General features: G+C 39.9%; 1 protein-coding gene across 3 annotated transcripts in view; it reads left to right on the forward strand.

The window, feature by feature from the left end:
* The window catches only part of LOC137993352 (carbohydrate sulfotransferase 11-like), a 35,870-nt gene that overhangs the window by 15,506 nt on the left and 15,364 nt on the right, over positions 1-5,000 (forward strand). Inside the window, exon 1 of one of the 3 annotated variants that reach the window (XM_068839135.1) lies at positions 2,521-2,649. The exons of 1 other annotated variant lie outside the window; for it this stretch is intronic. The gene's annotated coding sequence lies outside the window, so the exon portion shown is untranslated. Of the gene's footprint in view, positions 1-2,520; positions 2,650-5,000 lie in introns of those variants that run through there. One more of the 3 variants, XM_068839136.1, reaches the window with a different exon arrangement.

Raw genomic sequence — 5,000 nt, forward strand, 5'->3', positions numbered from 1 at the left:
CCACTTATGGTTTTCGATTCGTTCTCTGTCTTTGTTGAACCCATAAGTTACCAGAGAATTTTCCATTTGGTTTCAGTGTTCTACATAACAGCAGACTTGGTAACTATTTTAGAAATGCAGCTCACTTTGATTTCTGCTCGACGGGCGACAGATTGTTATCGAAGGCCATTACTCGTCGCTTTTGAGATTCCAGGTGTTGGTTTTCACCGCCTGCCTAGTTTATCCAACTGACTTTCCATTATTGAGCTCCATAAGGGTATATTTTGTTTAAGGATCCAGTAAAACGGCATTCGCGTTAGATGACTTTCGACGCCATTGCAGGCTACAATAGGTTAATGATTCTACTGTGTCCACCAGAGAAATCTACGCAGTTCCACTACCCTCTCGATCCTAAGAAAATACGCTCAGAAGGCTCTATGCACAAAGACACCACTTACCAGGGGAGTGACAGGCAAGACTTTTACCGACACGGAAAAAAAAACTAAAAAAAAGAAAACGGAAATCTACCCATTTTCCGACTGGGATTGCCATACGGCAACCCAGTAAAAAAAAGAAAAGCTACTCTGTCACTTATGTCAGTTGTCAGCAGACACTGAACCAACTACTACTGTGGTGTACGATCCCCCGGGGGACGGTAATTGCAAGTCTGCAGCTTTCTGTCCGCATCTGAGTAAACTTGGAATTTGCCGATCCCCTGGAAACTATGCGCTACGAGGTCATAGAAATCTAGACAGAAAAAAATGAATTTCCCGACTTAGAGACGTTATCAGTGTTTTCTGCACCGGAGGAGTACCTAATATGCATGGCCCACTACAGAACTTTCAGGGATAAGTTGACATTGTATACAGCAGCTAGTTTATTCAACTTTGAGATATGTCAACGTTGAAGATCTGCATTTTTCATGCTTCTCTACGCAAGTGCTAAAATTACGTTCAAAACTGCCAGGATCATAGCTTCACTTGATTTCATATCCGCAGTTCAATATATGATTCATTTCGTATATCATTTCATTCGTTGAGATCTGCATTGTTTCATCTCTGGGCGTCGGTGCACAACATAACTTTCAACAATTATCTTCCATCCCTGTTATCGACGGTCTATATTGGCCACTACTAGAAAACCAGGGGGAACATTAGCTCTGACCTCCTTCCAATGGCATTGGTGTCCTCCCCCAGGACAGTGAATCAGCTCATAGAGGTGAAAAGTTTGCTCGGAACCCGGAGATCGCAACGATCTAGATGAAAATGCAATGCCGTTGATTAGCAATGACTCCGCAGTTACTAGTCATCTTGATGCGGTCATGACATGCCACGACAAGATGACCCTGAACAAGAATTCCCACTAGATAACGCTTCTTTGTGACATGAAGGGACTCTGTAAGACATTTTTGTGTTTTCATTGCCAGTAGACATCTGTAGTAAAGTTGACATATAGTGGATCACCACGGTCAAATATTTGTAAAACTCTTGAAGCGAAACAACCTTTATCGTCCGGCACTTCAGTGTATCCTCTTTGAGAATTGATATGTTATGAAAATTTAGCAGTTTGGCGGGAAGACTTCTAATTATGGTACCAGCCTACAGTGTGGGTGTGATAACGTAAATGTGGTCTTCAGTTCACAGTCAGCACAACTACAGAGTATTTGCATGCCATTGAACAAAAAACTTGGTAAGTTCTTATTCTATATTGGCTCCCGCTGTTGAATGTATTCAAAAACATTGATATTTACATTTCAAAGATTCCGCTAAACTTGAACAAATTTAAGGACATTGCGTTAAGGAACTATGCATCCTGATCGACTCCTTGGTCTGTCAACCCAACCATAAACAATATATCAATAGAAAGGGTATCTTTTTCTCTCTCTGCAATTTTTGTTTTCTATTTTCCTGGCCTTTATCTGAGTAATGCGCCAAGTTGTATCCTTTATATAATTTATAACCAACATATTTTTAGAGCCAGTATATACACGACAATAAATTACCCTCAAGCAAAAGAAAAAGAAATCGGTGACTGACCTCGCTTTTTGTGTCAGTAGATTTACGTTTTAAGACACAAGTGTTAGGTCTAGGAACGAATGAAGAGGCACTCAAGATGGTTGCACTCATCAAAGCGCGTAAAACATTTTTACTGTGGCCTCAAGATCAAGGCATGAAAATTGGGCCAATTTATTTCATTGGCTCTTAGGAGTGACACTTTATAGATTTTACTCTGTCTAACGCCAAACGATTTTACTCCTCAATTCGGGCCATTTTAGGAGTCAATGGATTAAATGCAAGACAAGAGATGAATATTTTGAAAATGTAGCCGGTGTATCATTACGACTGTGACAGTCTTGTCTATCCGTTTTCCCTGTGTAAGTGGCTTTTTTTTTCTGGTCAGCTAAAACAACACTGGTCTTTAAAATTCACGTATTTTAGCATTTCAGTCATGTTTCTGGATCTTGAATAAGAACGTTGTTATGGTCAAAAACAGCCATGACAAAAAAAGACACAAACTGCGTCATCGGCCATTATCGACTTCTCATCACGCATGATCAGTGACACTTTGTTTCGTAACATAAGGATACATAACGAGCGAGAACAAGATGTGATGAGGTTAGCTCTTAGAAAGACCTTTAGCCAGATATTATGAGGTAGAATTACAAGAAAGGTAAGAGGAAACTTTACCTGTCTCAGGCTATGGTAAACATGTGTTCACATGGCAAGCGTGAAAACGAAAGAAAAGCTTCGAAGCGATTTTTGCCATTTCCATTTCGATGCCTTTGTGTTGCCACACCTCAACCATGACAAGGCAGACGTTAAGAAAAGAAAATTAACAGAGATGAAGATAAAATAAAATTAGAAGAAAACAGGGGCAAGAGAACGCATAGAACTTACTATAATAGTACACTTCCTTTGTGTCGATAATGTAAAGAGACTGTCTTCAACAAAGAAATATCCGCAATATCACGCAAGCAATTGCCTTACACGTCTTCTCGTAATTGACACGAGTATGTTTCAGAATTGTATCTTAGCATGCTAAATACAGGATGAACTTCAGTGATGCAGTTTTGGTTGTTCGGTGAACAACATTATGCCACCTAATTGACATGACGGGAATAATAGAGCCGTAGGCCAAAATGCTTCATGCATAATTTTCCATCTGTGCATAGTTGATATCTACCGAAACACTGATGGCAATTTCTTCTTCGTACTTTCTGGCTTAGTTTAACCATAGTTTATGCTGTGGTTTAACAGAACAAATCACCTTGTATCGACGTCTTAGTAGTTTTGAAAGATCGCCCAACCGACAGTTTATTAATGATAAAATCACATCGCATGGAAGTTTCTTAAGCATCACAAACGCTATCTTTTGTCAGTTTTACTTTCAAAATGAGCGTGGGTACTTCACAAGAAACCGTTGAGGGTAAAATTAAGATCGATTACGAAAAAGAAAGGGTCCGATTTATAGATTTAACAAGGAGCCTTGAAATACACCCGTTCGAATAGCACATCATTATCTGCCTGGGCTAGCGATAGCAACACCGCGTCCGACTCGTTATGAGAGAGCTTTAGATTCTAGGACGAGAACGACTACGGGTACGAGATTTTCTCAATGAACAACAGTGAGTGTATGCTTGTGTAGCGCAGCGTGCGGATGCAATTTTGAGAGCTCCAGGATAGTGTGATTATGTTTTTATAGCTACAAAGTTTTATAAGTTTCAAATGGTTAAGGATACTGTGCAGTCACTAAAAGCTGAGAATGACAAGCTAAAGGAAAAAGTGGAAGAAGTTTTTGCCGAACTTAAGAAAATTCAAGAGAACCTGAAGGGGAATCATGCTGGCGGCCATGTTGCAAGCGCATCTGATCCAGACGCACTGAGGTCCTTGGACTTCCTAAGCAAAGAATATGATGATCTTAATGAGTTTAGAGACCGAGCCTTGGACAAAATAGCCACTCTTGCAAAATCCCTGAAGCAGTTATCAACCGAAGTATCAAACGTTTCGATGGCCATTGATCAGATCCAAGAGTATAGCTATTCCTACAATATCAAACTTGTTGGCGTCCCCGAGTTGGAACCACTCGAAAATGCCTTCAAGACCTCGCAGCTTTGCTAAAAAATCTTCAATGCAATTGGAGTAGATGTCAAACCGTCGACATAGCCCACAGGATTACGCCACGCCATGCTACCGAACGACGACCCAAACCTATAATTTGCAAATTTACGCGAAGGCTTATTCGCGAGCAAGTTATGGCACGTCGTAGGGAAATTAGAAATGTAAACCCAACGAGTATCGGTCTATAAGAAGATGTCTCTCTGGATTAAGTTGGTATCTTCGACCATTTGACGCCGCGTCTTCAAAGCTTGCTTGCAGATGCAAAGAAATTTAAAGAGAGGTGTAATTATGCATTTTGCTGGGCCAAAAATGCGATTGTATGGCTGAGGAAAAGCGAGGGATCTCGACCCATCGCAATCAAGACTTCAAGGGATTTAGATAATCTTACGTCCCGTGAGCAGTCATCAAGTTAAGGAAACATAAGTCAAGTAGCAATACAACCAACTAAGGTAAACAAAGTTCTCTTACAAGAGCTTCCGTACTATTCATGTGATATTATTCCCTTCTCACGGTCAGTTTAATAATAGTTTAAACACAAGTCTCCCTACCAAGAAATATCTTGAGCGTTTACCAAGTTTTAATGAATTGGATATATTAACTCTAAACAGTTTTCCCGATAGAAGGTCTGATTTTGATCCCTATACCACAGGTATCAGCTGTAGATACTTTTCTCCCCATAGTTTCTGTTATTCAAAAAGACAATTCCAGTTTTCGTCTAATTCAACCGATGGACTTTCATTGTTTCATACCAATATTAGAAGCCTGAAAACTAATTTAGCTATATCTCTTTGGAGCGTAAGAAGTTCATCAAATACTTAAGCGTGCTCACCTTTAATCTTTAATCTTAAATGAGTTTACTCCTAAAACAGCAATAACTATACTAGGAGTTTAAAAGCTCATCGA

The sequence above is a fragment of the Montipora foliosa genome, chromosome 2 (genome assembly GCF_036669935.1).
Source record: "Montipora foliosa isolate CH-2021 chromosome 2, ASM3666993v2, whole genome shotgun sequence".
NCBI lineage: Eukaryota > Metazoa > Cnidaria > Anthozoa > Scleractinia > Acroporidae > Montipora > Montipora foliosa.